Here is a 20,952-nt window from a genome sequence, read left to right on the forward strand (position 1 = left end):
TGCCGAGTTGATATTCTATTTCTTTCCTGATATTCACCGCTCACTACCGGCACGTCCTGGTGATATCGGGTAGGTGGAGAGCTCCTGGGATCAACGACGAAGCACGAAAAAGAATAGCATAAGAACATGATTGCTGTATCGTCACAGTCGTGTTGTATCTCTTATGCAAGGTTTCGTTAGGCCGTAACGGCCGTTAGGCCTTTAGGAGTTATGCTCAAAATTTTCACAGCATGGTTTTGCGAGCGACGCTGCTTGCCTATAGAAGAACATGAGAGTTCTTAAATGACCGAGGTAATTCAACAGCATACAATAGTTCACATGATCATGCGTATAAAAAAACAACTAGTGTGGGAACCCGTGAAAGTAAAAAAATATACGTAGCTTTACGTAAATCTGTACGTGTAGATACCACGTTAAATAAATACAATATCAGCTGACAGAAGCCATGTGGAAAAAATACGTGAGTTTAAATATGCAACTTTTGATCGGCAGACAAGATGTCGCAATCTTTTCGAAAGGCTATGAAAGGTGCATGAACTCACATTGACCATAGCACCTGCTTTATTGTTCTGCCCACGCAACACCCAGCTGAAAAGCACTCCTTTCTACACGAGTCACATTTCACAAAGCGCCATTAGCGGCAACTACAATGTTGAAGCTAGTTTCCAAAGTAGCAGTTCAAAAGCCATCTTTCGATACGCTGCGGCCGAGACATTTTTCCTAAAGAAAACGTAAGTCCGGTAATGATGATTCATAATCTATTGAACACACACTCACACACACACACACACACACACACACACACACACACACACACACACACACACACACACACACATATATATATATGTATATATATATATATATATATATATATATATATATATATATATATATATATATATATATATATATGTATATATATATATATATATATATATATATATATATATATATATATATATATATATATATATATATATATATAAACACGCGCGCTTGGCCCCATGATCGGCTTCCTGCACTTCATAGACATGCACACACACACACACTTTTCATGCGATTAGCATTCTTTGCCTACTTCAGGTGTTTTGAGGCTATCTATCTATCTATCTATCTATCTATCTATCTATCTATCTATCTATCTATCTATCTATCTATCTATCTATCTATCTATCTATCTATCTATCTATCTATCTATCTATCTATCTATCTATCTATCTATCTATCTATCTATCTATCTATCTATCTATCTATCTATCTATCTATCTATCTATCTATCTATCTATCTATCTATCTATCTATCTATCTATCTATCTATCTATCTATCTATCTATCTATCTATCTACTGGTATCCTCTTTTGCCGACCCGGTGGCCGAAGTTGTCTCCCAGCTTGTGGCCCTAGGTATATGCTCGCGGTGGCGATACCGTAATGTTCGCTCTATCGTTGTCATTTCAGCTTTGTTATCTAAGTCTCGCCATGGGGTCGTTGTCACACCTCCTTCATGCAGGTGCTGTGATACATTCGTCGCAACGCCATTGTCGTCACACACTCGTCTCCATTCTATTATTCTACCGTTGTCATGGCATTGCCGTCACTGCGTCGTCGACAAACAGCCGTCGCCATGCATTCGTTGTGATACCTTTGTCTTGACATCATTGCGATCGTTTTATCGTCGCCATTCTAACTTCGTCGTACAACTCCCGCCATGTCATCGTCGTTACAGAATCGTCGTTATGCCGCCTTCAACGTTAACCCTTCTTTGTCATTTTGTCGTGATCATGCTGTTGTCATTCAAACGTGATCACGGCGCCGTTGCCATGCTATAATTTCATTGAGTCGTCGTGGAACAGTCGCTATTATGCATCCGTTGTCATAATGTAGTCTTGATGTCATTGCGGTCGTTCCATCGTCGTCATTCTAACTTTGTCGTCAAACTTCAGGGATGCCGTCATTGCCATGCCATCGTCGTCAAGCGGTTGTCGTCATGCCACCTTCAACGTTAACCCTTCTTTGTCATTTTGTCGTGATCATGCTGTTGTCATTCAAACGTGATCATGGCGCCATTGTCATACTATAATCTATAGTCGTCCACAAGACAAACATCACCGCTTTTGCTGCCTTCTCGCTCAAGCTATTGCCGCTGCCACCCTCCACCCCCTCCTAATTGTTGGAGATTTCAACGCACCCAACTATTTGTGGGGTCACTCCGTTTCTACTCCTAAGGGCAGAGCCCTATGGATCCACATACAAGAGAACAGACTCACATTACATAACGACATCGATGCACCAACCAGGCTAGGCAATAGCGTAGCTAAGGACACCTCCCCAGATCTTACGCTTACACACAAAATCCAACACGTCACATGGCACAACTCACAAGTTAACCTCGGTAGCGACCATTACATAATTACCATCACACTACAATCCAAACACAAACCCTTTGCACCCAAATGCGTCAGCCTTACCAATTGGGACAATTTTCGAGAGGCCCGCCAGATATCAGCTCCCACAAACATTAAAGACATTTCAGAATGGGTTCAGCAACTACACTCAGACACCCAGACGTACACTACCACTGTGCCCCCCGAAACTGCTCTCACTACGGTTGATTCCAAGCTTCTACTCATGTGGGAAGCCAAACAGTCTCTTCTCAAACGGTGGAAGAGGCAACGGTTCAACCGAAAACTAAGACTCAGAATTGCCAAATTAGACCTCCAGATCCAGGAGTACGCCACACAACTGGCCTGCCAGCAGTGGGGCCAGGTATGTGAAAGCATGCACACAAAACAATCATGCACACAAAAACATGCACACAAAAACAATCTCCACCGATTCTTCGATGACCTCCGCCATAAAAATCTGTCTCCCGCTGAGAAGTATGACATGCCAAAATATACTGGCGAACCCAACGAGCTACTTAGCGCCGCTATCACGGAAGCACAGGTTCGCCATGCCCTCGCCACCCTGCGCACAATGTCGGCACCAGGCCCCGACCTTATTAACAATAAAATACTCCACAATCTAGACGACAACTCTGTCACAGCCATCACGGCGTACTTCAATCACTGCTTTGACACTGGCACCCTCCCTAGTTCGTGGAAAGATGCCAGGGTGATTTTTATCCCACAGCCAAACAAACCACTCAACACTTCTAATCTCAGGCCTATATCACTAACCTCTTGTCTAGGTAAAACACTCGAACACGTCATCCTCAACCGACTCAGTAAATACATGGAGGACAACAATCTTTATCCATCAGAAAGGGTAGGTTTTCGAAAATCTTTCTCATGTGAAGATATCATGCTTTGAAGGAACCATGACATCATTACACCCAATAGCAGTCTAGATACGCTAGCAATTCTCAGTCGGGACCTCCATGGAGCCTTCAATAACGTTTCACATTCCGCCATCCTCCGAGAGCTTAATCTCATTGGGGTTGGCGGAAAGACATATGACTGCATACGTAGCTTCTTATCCAACCATACCGCAACGATACACATAGGCACAGAGCAATCCCTTTCATCCGCTTTAGGTAGCTACGGCGCGCCCCAAGGCTCACTGCTCTCCCCTTTTCTTTTTAATATTTCTGTGATGCCGATAGCGCAAGCATTGCGGTCTTTTCCCGATCTCAAGTTTTCACTCTACGCCGATGACATCACTTTTTGGACGACTGGCGGTTCCGATGGAGAGATTCAAGACACTCTACAGGCCGCAGCAGACGCCGTCGTGGCTCATGCCGCGGCTATGAATCTCACATGCTCCCCTCAAAAATCCCAGCTACTTCTTCTGCCATCCCACCGGGGGGCCGGAAAACACATGTCTAGTATACAGTTCATCCTAAACCACATCCCTGTTACTAGAGTGGACAGGCTCCGGGTGCTCGGTTTAAACATTCAAAGCAACCGGCTAAACACACATACCCTACATACACTCCACACCACAGTCGATCACACCCTGCGCCTTCTAGGGCGAGTCTCCAATAAACATGGCGGACTAAAGGAGGCGGAACTTCTCCGCTTGATTCAGGCCTTCGTGATCAGTAAGATTACGTTCGCAACACCATATCTACATTTACTTAAATCAAAATCAGATAAGATCGACACTCTTTTACGTAAAATATATAAATTTGCTCTGGGGGTTCCCATACGTACCTCCACTCAAAAGCTAATGCTTACTGGAACTTTCAACACGCTTACTGAACTCACAGAAGCCCACCTCGCATCCCAATATAGCAGACTTTCTGACACCGCAACAGGTCGACAAATTCTACAAACTCTTTGTATCACTCCGGCACCCATCATCATGACTAAATACACCATTCCACATCACATACACGAGAACCTCTGCATCCCCCCACTTCCTAAAAACATGCAGCTTGTGCATCACAAACAGCGCAGGAGGCAGTGAGCAAAGGCTCTCCAAAAACAATTATCCACCTCAAAAGACGCGCTCTATGTTGATGCCGCCGAATATGGGAACAGAAATCATTACGCAATACCAGCCATTAACTCTCACGGCCAGGTCGCTGCGGCCACCTCCATTCCTGCCTCTTCCTCGGAGGAGGCGGAGGAAGCGGCCATAGCCCTGGCCCTCACAATCCCAAATTCATCAGTTATCGTTAGCGACTTCAAAGCAACCATACATAACTTCGGAGCGGGCAGGGTCTCTAAGCTAGCCCTTTCTCTCCTCTTGGCCCATCCTTTCCATCAAACTGTGGCATTAACCTGGACTCCAGCACATGCGGGCCTTGCCGGAAACGAGGCGGCTCCTGCCTGTGCCCGAGGATTTACAGTCCGGGCTCAGGCATCAGATGTGTCGGACCTCGCCACGGAGGAGGCACCGTTTACAGCGCGGGATCGACTTATTACTTACCACGACATCTGCACACACTACCGATTAGACCGCTTAACCTTTCCGCCACTCATGGGCAAATTTCCGCGTAGGTGTGTAGTTCTGTGGCGACAGCTGCAAAGTCGCATCTTTCCGTCCCCTTACCTCCTCCACCGCATTCATCCCGCCATTTACCTTTCTCCCTCTTGTAAATTCTGTGTCTCTCCCAAAGCAGACTTAAAACACAACACGTGGGGGTGCCCTAAGCACCCCCTTCCCCCTTTCCTCAAGCATTTAATATCTAGTGAGGAGCAGTGGGAGGCTCCCTTGCGCAGCTCCAGGCCCGATCTTCAGGAGCCCATCCTGGAGTGGGCTGAGAGGATAAAGGAGGCCTACTTCATGTAGTTCCTCCCCCCACCCTCTATTCCATTGCCCCCTTCCCTTTTAAGAAGGATAAAGTTTTTCATCATCATACTATAATTTCATTGAGTCGTCGTGGAACAGTCGCTATTATGCATCCGTTGTCATACCGTTGTCGTGATACCATGATGGTCGTTTCACCATCTCCATTCAAACTCAGTCATCCGACTCTCGTCATGTAGTCATCGTCACACGTTGTAGTGTGACGATGACTACATGACGTATGTCGTATGTCGTATGACGTATGTCATGTCATCGTAATACCATTGTCGTCATGCTGACGTCGTTATACGCTGTCGTTTTACTATCGTCATCACTTCAGAAACGTCAACACCTTGTCGTCATGCAATTTAAAAATTATGGGGTTTTACGTGCCAAAACCACTTTCTGATTATGAGGCACGCCGTAGTGGAGGACACCGGAAATTTCGACCACCCGGGGTTCTTTAACGTGCACCTAAGCACACGGGTGTTTTCGCATTTCGCCCCCATCGAAATGCGGCCGCCATGGCCGGGATTCGATCCCGCGACCTCGTGCTCAGCAGCCCAACACCATAGCCACTGAGCAACCACGGCGGGTCGTCATGCAATCGTCCCCATACTTCCTTCGTCGATTCACGGACGTCACTCCTTCTTTGTCACTCTACAGTAACCATGTTGTCGTCATTCCATCCCGATTAGGCGCTGTTGTTGCGTCGTCATTATTCATTTATAGATGCGTTCCGCCGTAATTATTTTTTTTTCACTTTGACACTAGTAATGCTAACGCACTTAATAAGGGTCCTGCATATTTCGCTTAGCGTGTTCAAAAAAAAAAAGATTTTGCGTTTACCGCAGCACTGTTGTTGCTAAAGTTTTACAGAAACATCGCCATTTAAAATCATCGTCGTTCATTGTAACACTTGCCAAAGTTTATTGCCTGGTTTTTAAGAAAGAAGTGCAAATTTTCCTTCGCCTATGGAGATGCGAACTGCTGCCGCGACGGCGCAAGCATGAACTTGTTTCGCCACCTGCGGGGTGGGGGCGAAATGCGAAAACACCCGTGTACTTAGATTTAGGTGCACGTTAAAGAACCCCAGGCGGTAAAAATTTCCGGAGTCCTCCACTACGGCGTGCCTCATAATCAGAAAGTGGTTTTGGCACGTAAAACCCGATATTTTTTTTTCGCCACCTGCCGGCAGCTACAGAAAGCAGCCGGTCAGGGAGGTTTGCCGCGTGCTGTCCCGTTCATCTATCTAAATAGAACTTTGTTAAAAACGATATATGAATGAACGTTCGCGGTCATTCATTTTGATAAGCACACGTGTTATTTCTTTTGTTTATTTTACTGTGAACAATCACAACGAATGCCGCGTGCCCGCTGAACGCCTTTGAAGGCCATGAATAATAAAAAAGAAGAAGCACGGATATTAGTGCGCGCCTGTGGTGCTGAGATCTGAGCACACACTAGGTGTCCGCAGCTCTAGAGTCACGTGCTCCTTAGGAAGAAGAGGGCGTTTCACGCGGGTTCGCCTGACAAGATGAGTTTGGTGGCCACTTTCCAAATTATTCTAAACTGCTCGTTCAGTCTGCTCGCTCAGTAATGGTGAATGCGCACAGTTTGGCGACATGACCTTCACCCAGGGTGCTCCTTCCTTGCCAGCTTCGTGCTCAGGGCTCGTTCAGGACCTTCTCTTTTTACCCCGATGTCTAATACCTATCACTCAGAACAACTGGTCGTGTTGGCTCAGCGTCTAAGGCAGCGGATTACTGAGCCCGTTCGAGGTTTTGACTCCCGGCTTCGACGACTTAAGCTCTATCAATTGCTCACACGACTCCTTGAAAGGTGAAGAACCAGCAAATAACACAACGTACGTAGGCAAGAAGATGACGGGCTGAGGCCGCAACTGACAATTGGGCGTTTATTGCGGAAAATAAGTATATTATCTCCCACAGCCCCACGGAGCATGGACGAAAATCATTGCAGCGCGAGCGCGAGAAGCCTTATTTAGAAACAAATCACCAGATTGCCAATGTATACCGCTCAAGAAACAGAACTCCTTGTCCCTCAAGCTTGCTGACATCACGCTCACACGCGTCTTTCTCTGCCTAATCATGTTCTAACGTAACATCTGGTACAATCCTCTGGCGACCACGCGTCGGAGGACTGGCGGAGGTTTGTTGTTTCCCATAATAAAAATTGGCCACGCATCAATCTTCTGAAGATGATTGGTGACATCAGTGTTGTTGGAAATCTTTTTTATTGATGGGTGTGTAATAAATTATGATATGTTTTATATGTCATGATGATTATTATGATCATTCTTCGTCCGTGTCGGCAACGCGGCATTGAGTTTTCTTTTTCTCCAAGCTAGTGGCGCGGAGTTCCGCCGTATCGGGCGTAATTGCTTTATTATACAGGGTCTCCCACAAGTCTTTCCCTGATTACAAACATGTAGAAGGCAGAAAATAGGGCACATATACACATATCTTTGATCTACAAGTGCAGGTAACAATTCAAGGTTTTGTGCGCACATACACAATTAATAAATTTCGCCGTCTGCTTCTTTCGTTGCCCATAAGATATCCAGGCGCTATTCCAATTCCACCCATGTTTTGGTCGACATTTAGCGAGGGATGGATGTTAAGACGTCAGAAATTCTGCGCCGTAATGCTGCGATGTCGTTCACCTGGTGTTTGGCAAATCCGGTCCTTGACATAACCACAAAGGAAGAAATCCAGTGGTGTTATGTCCGGTGATCGCACAGGCCAGTTGAGAACACTCCACCCGACGATTTCCCCGCAAAAATGTTGTATCCAAATAGGCACGAACATCTAACCCCCAATGAAGTGGTGCACCATCTTGTTGGAAAATTAAGTCCGGAATGCCCTGAATCTGTGGCACAACAAATATATCAAGACAGGTGTTGGCTCTGATTGTCGTTCCACCGAAGAAAAAAGGTCCTGTAATTTTAACAAAGTAACAGTAAGTAAATATGTACGCACAAAAGCTTTAATATGCCATAAGCAATTCAAGATGAAAGGTATGTGTCTATGCGTCATATTTTCTGCCTTCTGCATGTTTGTAATCAGGGAAACGCTTCTGGGACACCCTGTATTTAAAGCAGCATAGCCCTTGGTTCGCCTTGGTGCGTCCATTATAGGCGATTGACCAAAAATGGGCACATACCGACATCACATGTTCCGAAAAAAGTTTATTACTACATGGACGATTGAAATCCAATAACAGTACAAAGCACTGTACACTAGGTACACGAACTCGAAAATGGAAGTCTGATGCGCTGTAATTCCACAACAATCACAACACAGTAGTCAAGTTTGACCTTCTTAAACAGTAAATAATATAGACAAAACAACACACATATGCAATGCCGAAATTGCCTCATCGAACACACGCACCGTGGTGCATGTTATCTGCTCGGAAAGGCAGCAGCCAGCGCATACCTATTGGCCCAAACTACCGGAAAACTTGGGTCACTGGGTGTGCGAAAAAACAAAATTAACTTACGGGGTTTTACGTACAAAAACCACGATCTGATAACGAGGCACACCGTAGTGGAGGATTCCGGAAATTTGTATCACGTGGGGTCCTTTAACGTGCCCCTAAATTTAGGCACATGGGTGTTTTCGCATTTCGCCCCCATCGAAATGCGGCCTCCATGGCCGGTACTCGATGCCCCGGCCTCGTGCTTAGCAGCCGAACAGGGTAGGGGAAATATGTTGGATACAAACATACTGCAGTGTGGGTAATGTTCCCAAATATTGTTAATCGCATAAAAATTCTGTTAGTTCCAGCCTCGTTCCGTCGCCTTATTGCTTGTTTACGTTGTGTTATTCATTTGTTTTCCTCTACAATCATATACCAGCTGGTGCAGCTGTCGACCTTTTTGTCCCTCGAAAGCAGGTTTAGTGCACGCAGCAACAATGTCCCCTTTCACGAAATCGCATTGAGTACCGTCGCAGAAAACTGCACCGTTTCTTTTTATCTAGGCTGGTAGTCCAAGAACATAGACATATTGTCACTAGTAGTGACGGCAAGGAACACAGTAGCAAAACTGTGAATGACGAAACTAAGTTTTATTGGGTGAACCTGTGCCCACGAAAAGAGGCTACACTCAAAGAGCAACGACAGCGGCGAACACAGCCTGTGGTCGTCGAAATCTGATCAGCGGGTCAAGTGCGTCGGCTTTAATACGCGAGTCATGGAAGGTTCCAGAGAAATCGTTGGTGCCCTCGTGTATTCCAGAAAGTACTACACAATTCGCGTCGCGCATACATGCAATAAGATTATACAAGGTTCGGTGGCAACAGACAGCGGATAGAACCATCGATAAAATTCCAGAAACTTCCGATACATGCAGGCGCACCATGCCCTGGGCGATAACATTTGTTAAGCGGTGAAACGCGGTCACTCGATGAAATGTAAACAAGTACACGTCCCAATATATTTGATTCCAAAGAAATGTTCACATCAATACACAGAATGCATTTATTATTTGCCACTTCAAAATTTAGCTTAAGCCCTTCGCATGGTTAGTGAAAATGATTAAAATACGTATTTGCAACAGCGTTGTGAACACAAAAATTTGGGCATTTTTAACATCTAGAAGACATTAGTCTACACAACGCTACACGCTAAAACGATAAGCGAGCCAACAACATTCACGTCAATGCAGGCAAGTTGTCTACGAAGGATGGAAATGTCACAAGCTATGGGGGTAACATATGAGCTAACCCTTATGCTGATGCGCGGGGTATAAAAAGAAAAACGCCATTGAAGTTAATAGCGGCCTACTGGGAAGTAAAAACCTTGTGCATCCCAAGCGCTCTGGCAAACGGTTTAAGCGAAGCGTTCACTGGCATTTGTGAAGAACGCTGTTTTTGTTCAGCAACCATTTGCAAGTATGGGACACCAAGCTGGACGCATCTTCAACGGGAAGCTCCTCGGTCAATATCAGCGTGTACCGTTCGAGCACACGGATCCTACGCATGACGATCGACGAAGGAATCAAAACGATGGAATGATCACAGCGGAATGATGACGGCAGTATGACGATGCGGACGTGACGACGACGGCATAGTCGCGATTGAGTGATGAGGATAGCATGACGATGACGCCAGTGGCATGCCGACAATATCATGACGACACCAGAATAACTACGTCAAAATGAAGAAAATGGAACGAACACAATGGCATGGCGATAGCTGCATCACGACGACAGAATTTTGAGGAAGGAATGACGACGATAGAAGGACAGCGACGGATATGACGACGGTGAAGTGATGACGAAGTGGCGATACAGCGCCAGCAGGGTGAAGACGGCGGAACGATGACGGCGATATGCCAACTGATCATCGATCACAAAGAAATGACAACGACGGCATGAAGACGGCGTGGTGTTTGTGTTCGAGATCACACCTGCGCTTACGTACATCACCGGCTGCCACGGGTTTGCACTACGTGCGGTACCGGCCATATGTGCTAGATAGCAGCCAGCAGGTAGTACACGAAAAGTGGGCGGAAGAGGCAAGGAAAGTTTCGCATTAAAATGTTAATGCGTGTGGAAATTACCGGTGCTCATGCGTGAGAAATGCTTGGACTCGTGTACCAGTGTTCTACCGGCTGCAATGCTGCGACTACACTAAGATATACTATGCCGCGCTATCGTTTAGCATTCTGGTTAGCGGCGAGCGCGCCACTTCGTGTGTCTACTGATATGCCCAGAAGATTTCATGATTCACGTGACGATTCAGAGTCAGATTTCATGATGGCATAGAGATATGCAGCAGGTTACTGAACAAAGCTACTGCTGAGTTTGACAATTATCTTCGGTCATTTTGGCAACAATTTCTTAAAACTTGGCATGTCCTTCTCTTGCTCTAGTGGGAGTGATCATTTGAGCGTCGTCAACAGTCATCTTTGTGCCATCGCGGTCGTCCATCGTCGTCCTGCGTGGCATGTGCATGCTCGAGCGCAACAAGATTAAGTTGAGCGATGCTGTTCCCAGTGAAAGCGTCTTCAACTGGGTCGTGTAATCTCCACTTGCAAGTTGTCACTAACCAGGAACAGCGTTCTTGACAAATACCAATGAGAGGTCCAATTAGACTGATTTCCACAGCGCATGGGATCCGCTGATTTATTCAGTTATTTATTTACATATTTATTTTGTACCGTTTGATTCAGTTGTGTATAATTTGTTAATATGCCATTTTATTGCTGTTTCTTCTTCCTATGTTTACTATTTAGGCACGTTTACAAAATGAGCTTTATATCCGGAACGTGTTTGGCATATTACCTCGTGATCTCATGCCTTTCATTGTTGTACAATTTACTTTTCGTGGAGGAGCCTGCGAGACAGTAGTTTCCAACATTTCTAATTTCATTCGAATGCCTCACTCACTCACTCACTCACTCACTCACTCACTCACTCACTCACTCACTCACTCACTCACTCACTCACTCACTCACTCACTCACTCACTCACTCACTCACTCACTCACTCACTCACTCACTCACTCACTCACTCACTCACTCACTCACTCACTCACTCACTCACTCACTCACTCACTCACTCACTCACTCACTCACTCACTCACTCACTCACTCACTCACTCACTCACTCACTCACTCACTCACTCACTCACTCACTCACTCACTCACTCACTCACTCACTCACTCACTCACTCACTCACTCACTCACTCACTCACTCACTCACTCACTCACTCACTCACTCACTCACTCACTCACTCACTCACTCACTCACTCACTCACTCACTCACTCACTCACTCACTCACTCACTCACTCACTCACTCACTCACTCACTCACTCACTCACTCACTCACTCACTCACTCACTCACTCACCAGATCTATGACCTTGGTATTATACTGCAAAAAACTGCACGCGCCGAGCACGGAATGCTCAAAGGTCTGCTTCAGCTCGAAATGGATAGCGTCAAGTTCTCGCAGCTCAGAAAGAGCTCAGGTTGGCTGAGCCACCGGATACTAGCACTGCAGCCAACAATGAACTCCACCGTCGCTTTCATTCGCGATGCCTTCGTTTCCCCGTGCAACGTGCGCGACATCTGCGGGTTCAGCGGGACGTGACCAACGCATCAATTGGCAGGCGTGCCAATCGCCGGCGCTGCTTCAGTTTCTCGGCGAGAACGCTAGCCCATGCCAACGTCACCTACAACGACTGGCTCTGCCCCGAACGCCTTCAAGCGAAGTCCGCAATTCTCTGTGAGGTGAGGTGTTTGAAGTGCGTCCTCCTCGATGAGTATTGTGCGAACTTTTCTGTCCGCCTGTCACTTGTACCTGTCATGTGTTTGCACACCAAGAAATTTTACGGGTTTCTTATCGACGTATTAGTGATCCGCAACACATCCGCTTAACTGTACGTCCATGTCACACGGTTAAGACAGTGCCTGCGGCAGCGGTGGCTGCGTGAATACATGGTGATCCTCCTGCTGTGAAAGAGGTTGCGGGCTCGATTGCCATTCGTAGCAGTCGCATTCCGCTGGGTGCGAGATGCGAAAAAGGCCCACGTGTCGAGCTTTTGGGGCTTATTAGAAAGAACACCTGCTGGTCAAAATTAATCCGGAGGTTCCGGCGTATTTCATAGTCCCTGTGTTGCTTTAAATCGTTAGAGAGATAATTGATCAATCTATCAATCCACAAAAGTTAACAGAATGAGGAAAATGCGACAATTATGAAGTACTTCAGTGCTTAATTGTGCACACTGAACTCGAGGGGTGCACCAGAAACGGTGGGCTTTGTCTACGGCAAGCATCCTGCAAGTATTTTGTCTGCGGAAAGCAGCCTGTTAGAGACGCGGAGTATCCGAGGTTCTGCTGGGCTTCCAGATACATTTTGTAACAAGGTGCGCAGGTTAGCCTTCCTGCTCCATGCCCTATCCCGGCGAACAATGCCTCGCATTGTGATTCATTCCGCTCGTCACTTTTTTCAAGTGTTACTCCATACTTAGTTCCACTGAGAACAAGGCGAATCTGTCTGATGGACTCTTTGCAAGAGCTTACATGCGTATTGCCGGCAAAATCAACCACTTCTAATACGTCAACAGAACGTGCCACTCTCCATCGAATCAACTAAACAAAGACGGTCGGTTATCCGTGTAGGCCAGAGAAAAGAAGAGAAAAGCGCGCCAGGTTGGCCGTCACGCGGATTCGCCGTCTAACAGCGACTCCGTATCATACTGACCGCAAATAAAGACGGAGACAGTGGAAGAGAACACAAAAACGACACGGGTGCTCTCTTCCTCTGTACCCGTCTTTATTTGCGGTTAGTATGGTATGCAGTAAACACCAACTAGGCCAAACTGAAGTTATTCTGTAACAGAGACGCGTTTGTTCTTTTAACACAACCAGTCTGCGTGTTCTTGCTTAAACACTAAAACACTGCGAATAAATGCGTGCACGCTTTACCGTCCCATTCCTAAAAAAATTTCGGACGCGGTGGTCGCACTTCAACACAGGCGAAATGCACAAACGCTCGAGCATCGTGCTCTGGGTGCCCGCCGTAGAAGTTTAGCTGGTCGAAATTAATTCTGAGCTGCCCACAGAGCCCTCCCCATAGGCCGCGTCATCATAATCTTCGTGTTTCATGCCTTACCGCGTCCCAACAATTTGGGACGTTAATAAGAAGCCTTGGCTCGGGACCAACCCCGATGCCACCTATTCAAATATCGTATTTATTCGTATAGGTCGGTCTTTCGTTTTTTTCGAAATTGCCAGCCACAAATGAGCTATTCCCCTACATTCGTGACCAGAGAATGTCGACCTCTCGTCGTGAACAAAGCTAGCTAAAAGTACCGAGCTAGCATAGTTCCTCCGTCACGCCCGCCGTAGAAAGCCAACCTGGAGATTATCCCGTCTGGCTTTAATGAGCGCTGCGTATCGAAAGCGCTCGATGGCGTCGAGGACGACGTCGTTTGTGGTACCGGAGACGCCAGCCGAGCATTCGACGAGGACCACTTCCTCTGTAGTTCCGGTAAGAATGCAGCTGGTGGCATCGACAAGCCAGACTTAGTTGCCGAGCTTATGGTAAATAGAAGGGTGTGGTGTTCAATACTTTTCGTTTTCCTGAAAAGATGTTGGTCGACCTATATTGAAATATTCTTGTCTTTCTTTTTTGTCAGCGAGTTCAATATAGAGGTCGAGGTACGTAAGTTAGTGTACGACGTATAGGAGTAAACAGGGTAAATGTAGACGCTGAAGTGCTTATTATGACACAACCGCTGGACCGATTTGAATGAAATAGATTGCATTTTTGAACGATAATTAGATTTTCGCGATTGCAGCAAGCATAATTCTTGAAGTAGAGCCTTAATACATTATAAAAATTCTCGAATATTGGTAAGCCTAAAAAAAATGGAAGCCCGAAATTTACAAATTCGCACCACTGCAACAAAAACACATCGCATTTAAGTAAAATGAATTCGTTAGAACATCTAAAACGGACAATTTTGGCAAATGAATTTGCAGTTTACTTTACATTGTTAGAATACTTACGGTGTTGCAAGATTTCTATTCACAAAGTAATGGTGTATGTGAAATCGGTGTACAGTCTCTCAATTTTATCTACGTTAGATATATTATTAAGCGCAGTTAAAAGGATTAGGGCAGCGTTTTTCATTGATGACATACAAAATTGTAAACTTGATAGTTCGGCTTCTTGAACTTTAGACTTTTCAACAATTTATCTCAAAAAAAGAAAACTGACCACCTAAAAGGTTTGTTGCCACAGTCACTAGATATCAACTTTATCCCTTTAAATGCAGCAAACATAATCAAGATAACTGCAGTGCTTCCAGGGAAAAGCGACTCGTCCGTTCTCCCATTCACTTAGATAGGAGCTCTATAGTTAAAGCTTCCTCTCAAACAACGCAATCTTTTATCATTACTATTTTTCTTTTTCAATTCGGGTTGCGTCAATAGCTATTACACGCTGGTGTCGTTCGTTTGTTTACAGCTTAGCGATGCGCGTTCCCGGGGGACCAATGACCCGGGACATACAGCTGAATCTTCGGAGAACGGCAAAGAACATCTCTGCATGCGAGCTTTCTTTTCCCCCCGATGTTTCTTCCTTTGTTTTTTTACTAAACACAACGATATCCCGCGTTAGTACCACTCAAGTGCCATCACATTTAAAAGCGTTCCGCAACGCACACATACTTCAGCCCCGCGAGCGAAGCAACGAAATGTGCGCGGCCGCGACGGCTCGTCTTCCATCTCTTAATCTCAAAACGGCGGCCACGCAAGTCTGTCGCCGGAAAGGGTTGCGTCGCGCGATAGGGGAGACCTTGGCGGTGCCTTGTGGCGACTGCCAGCTGAGGACGCGTCGTCGCAATAAAGATCGAAACCGGGCGGCCACGAGCGTATGTTGCATGCCGTGCACGTATACGCGCCAGCACGCGGTGCCGATAAACAATTGTGATGCGGTCAAGCTATTGGCGACGGGTACGCCGAGGAGGAGGAGTTTCTCAACGTGTAGTATGTTTTTTTTTAGCCTCTTTTAAGTTTTGTTAGCGGACAGCCGGCGCACTATAGGGAGGAAGAGATCGCGCGCGTTTTGTATGTTTTGTTTGGCGACACTGCCTACAGCGGTCGTGAAGTCTCGCTTGCTTTCGGAAAGAAAGGTAAGCTGTTGTTCGTAGCCGTGGCACCTGTTTCGTCGGAGCTTCTCGACTTTTTTCTTCGACGGCTCGCACTCGGAACAGGGAGGTAATATTATCGTCGGCGAAGTGCTATTCCCACGTGGCAGATTCAAGAAAGGTGCGCGTAGTTAGTGTAATTAACCGTCTGATTAAACTGACTGTAACCAACATTCGATTGCGGTAGGGCACCATGTAGTAACTGCGTATTTAAATGGAGCTTGTGGTGAGTATCTTTAATTTGCCAGTTTGAGATCGAAAACCACGCATTACGCTGGGAAAGGTATTCGCGTGGCACATTCTTAAAGAATGCTTGAAATAGCCCTTAGGAAAAGAAGAGAGAGTTGAATGTTATAATGTATTTTATTGCACATTTCGGCGTGTATATCTCGAAACTGGAGCAAGCCCGAGGATTAGCAAATGGTCACGATTATAATGATTGCTGTCTGAAGATATGTAATCAGTACATGTATGTGTTCGGTGGTTTATCTTACCGCAGAACTCCCTCAAAATTTTTAAAAAATTTTGGACACCCTGACGTGCTGGTCATATTTTACTTGCTCAAATGTACAAGATTACTGTAGTAATGCCACGGTAACGTCTACCGCAAGCTGTGGCCGCTAAGCTTCATGGAAATGGTGATAACAGTGACAAATTGGTTTGGAAGTAAATGGCTTTGAAATGTATATTAAGCACGTGTGGTATCCAAGTAATTAGCTTGGATCACGAGAAAGAAAAGTGGGAGAGCGCCATCAGCGACCACAGTGTCTGAACCTTCAGGCGCCACTAACCTATCGCGCGACAATACGTTCGCCTTGGAGAGCTCGGCGAAACTACGAAAACTGGCGAAGTAGCCAAAACAGAGCTAGCCTCTTTAAGGCGGCACAGAGAGCCAAAGAAACTAATTATGTTTGTCAAAGGAAACATGAGTTTGACAGTTTAGTAACGACTGCTGGCGGCCTAGTAGGTATATCGCTTTTAGAAATGGTTTTAGGCGTATGAAATAAGACACGGACACGTGTCGTGTCCGTGCCTTTTATTCTATTGTCCGTGTCTTAGTTTATGCGCCTAAAACCATTTCTAAAATGGGCTTGACAGCGTATACAGGGGTTTCTACGAAGACTTTAAGTAATAGTTAGAGATAACCGTTATGAAATGAAATGACGGTTCTTTCGAAGACATGCCGTCAAGGGGTGGCGACCACGGAGTCACGGGCGATGCGCGATAGTTAGTCTCTAATCAGCAAAAATGCATTAATTAACTTTAAATTTCTCGTGTTTAGCGGCCGCATGGTAATTGCGAAATTGAAGCGAGCTCTCCGCCTCGTACGAGCCATATCTATTTTTTAACCTACAAAAAAAAAAGAAGGATTACCTGTGGAACTCTGGCACGATGAGCTTTTGGCTATCAGAGAGCGCGAAACCAAAATTGAGAGAGTGCAATGAGCGCCTAAAGGTATAAAGGTTCCCGTGAAAGAAAATCCAACGCGATAGTTCGAGGAAAAAGTGTTCTTATGGCAGAAATGCTTGTACGTGAGCACGCCCCGTTCAATTACGTTCTGGCCCACGATGTTCGAAAAAAAAATGCGGAAAGTTATTTGCATCCGATATGCCCATAGCCAGGCCAGGAGTTCGCAGAAGTCATGCATGTCGGGATCCGCAAACGCTGTTTGTATATGCCAGCTTCAGGCTACATGCCGCCCCCACCCCCACCCCCACCCCCAAAGAGTGATTATATATTCTTCTATTTCTTCCTTGCCTTTTTTCTCTCTTTTTGATTATTTTTTGAGGGAGCAGTATTCCACGAGGGAGCAGGTCAACTGATTAAACACCAGGAAAATATTGCAGAAACTTGGACTGCAGCTTGCAATAAAATGCACAGTTTTAGACTAGAAAGGCATTGGTGTAAACTTAATGAATAAAAAATTTACTAAGATATTCGCAAGGCCTTCAAATGAATGATGGTATCAGATAACTACACTGGAAACTAGCGAGCATTGGCAAGCAATGAAGAAACCTAGCAATAAATAAATGGCACAGCACTGACATTTCTAGCCGCAGACACTGGGCATGACTTGTTTAACTCGTGATGATGAAACTCGTGACGTGATGAACAATTTAAAACGAAGTGGCAAGTCAGTAGCACGCACAAAAAAATTGGTGAAAGCTTAAAAGCTACGCTTTTAACAGTGGAACGCAATAGCATTCAAAGCTCTCTGACTACTTCCCATGCTTCCCGGCAGCTGCTGCTTATGTAACCGTAATGTTTACCGGGAAACGCTGGCGGCGAAAGCTATGCACGAAGGCGAGCTTTCTTGTAAAAACGCGCCCTCTTGCGTGGGCCGATCCAGGAGATAGTGCACCAGCCGCACCAAAACAATAACATAATTTTCAGGTTTGTGCTATCTTTTCGCACTTGGGGAAATTCAGCCTGAGAAGATTTAACATAAGAAGGGATGCGCTGTAGGTGTTTTGTTTCATGACATTTGTTTGGGAGCTGCCATGTTCGAATTTCCGCGACACACCTTTGTCATGAATGTGAGAGAAGGTATGAGCAACTTTAGCGAAAGAATGGTGTGGCAATGCAACCCCCATGTAACGCACGTCATATAGCAAGGCGTGGCACATGCATATACCTGAATATATACGGCAAGTTTCGCTAACGGGACGCCAACGCCGACACCGAATTTTCTGCGACACGGGGCCCTTAACGCTCCCATGTTGAAAGATTGAACGCGCCATTAATTAAGAAACACGAAGATGCCTAAGAGGAGACTAGGTATTGGCAGGAACGACATGTGCAAGATAAACACAGCGATGTAATCAGCAGCCTCGGTAAGATAGTAAGATTAACACACCGATTATCAGCTGCTTAGCCGCTAGAACAACCAACATATTCGCGCATATCTCCTAAGGGAAAACTAATCGAGCTGTGCGCAAGCTATGTACAGGAGGAAAGCAGCCGACGATTCAGCAAAAAAAGGAACTTACTGAAGACGGTCGGAATACTGTTCCAGAGTACCATGTCAACCTCACGCTTAACGATGACCTCGCTGACCTAGATGATTAATAGTGCACTGTGTCATCACATCAAGTGCATGAGGTACACGGAAGAGCGCTAAGAAAATAGTAATTACTGAGGGAAGTGATGTTAAAGGGTGGATGAAGTTACAGCATTGTTAGCTTGCTCCCTCTAGCTGCTGCAGAAAATAATCGCTACTGCAATTTCGATTCGAATCAGGATCAACACGGCTGCAATTAATTCCAAGGAAAACGCTGCTTTTCAGGAAGTGTGTTCAGCAAGAGATGACATTCGCGTCGTTATCGTTAGACCCATTATTGAGATACTCGCAGAGCATGCGCATATTTCTCTTTTTAACGATTACGGCAAGGCATTAGAAGTCGAAACACCACCATGTGCCTAAATATCACGTCGTCAAGGCGTGAAGAAGGTGCACGTGAATATGTCACAGTATATACTTACAGGAATTCCGAAACTACCATGCTCAACCACAAAAGGAGGATAAAAAATATCGATGAAGAAAGGTGTCAGGCAGCGAGCCGCAATCTTCACGTTGTCGGCCACCATGTGTTTGCGCCACAAGCATTCAGTATACTACAACATTCACTGCACGTTTGTTGAAAGCCCTTGTTCAAACCACTAGACCAAATATAACTGTGTGTAAATATTGATGTGGCATACGTCAACAGCCTGCGCGGAAGTGTTCTGATGATTATGAGCAACGAGTGCGGGAACGGAGAATAACAGGCGAGAGAGTCAAACGAGTGTATCTGACGTTGTAGTTCAGGATAAAAGGAACGAGTTTACAGCGTGTCGCGTAATGCGTAAAGCAGATGTGCGAAGGGAAGAAAAATGCAATCGAGGACGGCAGCCGATTACGTTGTGGGACAATATATAAGGGAAGTTGCTGAGTGTCTGCCGACGCAAGGCAGGGTTCATTGGCGATTTCGGGAGTGACCCAGCTTCCTCCTGCTGAGGGCATAAAAGAGGATGATGATGATGATGATGATGATGATGATGATGATGATGATGATGTCCTGGTAAGTAACTGAAGGCCATTAATATATATTCGAGCACGTGGCAAGGTAAAAGCTCGAATGACAACAGAAACCGGAAACGATGAGAAGTTGCCGAACAAGGACTGTCGCTTTAAGCAAACGTTTCCACAAGGGGACTTGTATTCGTCGGGGCTGCATCTAGTAATTTAAGCGTGGCAAAACAGCTCCATCAAACGAAAACTGAAAAGCTTCGGGCGTGTTGACATTTCATCCTAGCAGACGAACGCATGATACAAGGACGGGGGCGTTGACGTGGACTAAGCGCCGATTTCCAGCATGACTTCCGGAATTACGAGCGCTGATTTTTCAAGAGTGTAGCTTGGGTCTTTTGTTTGTTTTAGCTCATACACTGCAAACTCATTGATCTGTGTGGAAAGGCGGTCCATGCAACGCGCACCGGAAAAGCAAGGCGCCAGGCGGCGACTTTGTACCAGTTGTATAAACCGGTGGGTGTGCGGCGGTAAGGTTCGAACCACGCACCTCCCGCAGCTGAGCCAGCCGCCGCACTCAGTGGGCCACAGCTGCGTCGTCGATTTCACCGTCCTTGTGTCTTGAGCTCGTCCGTCAAGGAAGTTATAGACCGCAGCCGCAGAGCGTAGATACGGTTTCTAAGCACCGCATGCAGGAAGAGAACTAGTAAACGAGAAATAATACTCCGCCCACTTAAAGGGACACTAAAGGTTACTATTAAGTCAACGTGGACTGTTGAAATACCATCACAGAAACCTCGAAACGCTTGTTTCGTGGCAAGGAGAGACTTATTTTAAGAGAAAATGCGTTCTGAAGCGTCCGCGTACCTCTAGCGCAGTTCAAATCGCCCGCCCTCCGATCGAGGAGAACTGACATCATGGTCTCATAGTGACGTTGCGCCATCGGTGAGTAGAACGGCGTCCGCAGACGGCGCTACGGCTTTTCTGCGCAAAACGCAAACGCGTGGCCAGAAACA

General features: G+C 46.0%; 1 protein-coding gene across 6 annotated transcripts in view; it reads left to right on the forward strand.

Moving 5' to 3' along the window:
• Nucleotides 1-20,952, forward strand: part of LOC135911444 (angiotensin-converting enzyme-like) — a 194,891-nt gene that overhangs the window by 112,833 nt on the left and 61,106 nt on the right. The window contains exon 1 of one of the 6 annotated variants that reach the window (XM_070536893.1): nt 12,330-12,529. The exons of 1 other annotated variant lie outside the window; for it this stretch is intronic. The gene's annotated coding sequence lies outside the window, so the exon portion shown is untranslated. 4 more of the 6 variants (XM_070536890.1, XM_070536895.1, XM_070536891.1 and 1 more) reach the window with 4 other exon arrangements.

This window comes from Dermacentor albipictus, chromosome 4 (genome assembly GCF_038994185.2).
Source record: "Dermacentor albipictus isolate Rhodes 1998 colony chromosome 4, USDA_Dalb.pri_finalv2, whole genome shotgun sequence".
NCBI lineage: Eukaryota > Metazoa > Arthropoda > Arachnida > Ixodida > Ixodidae > Dermacentor > Dermacentor albipictus.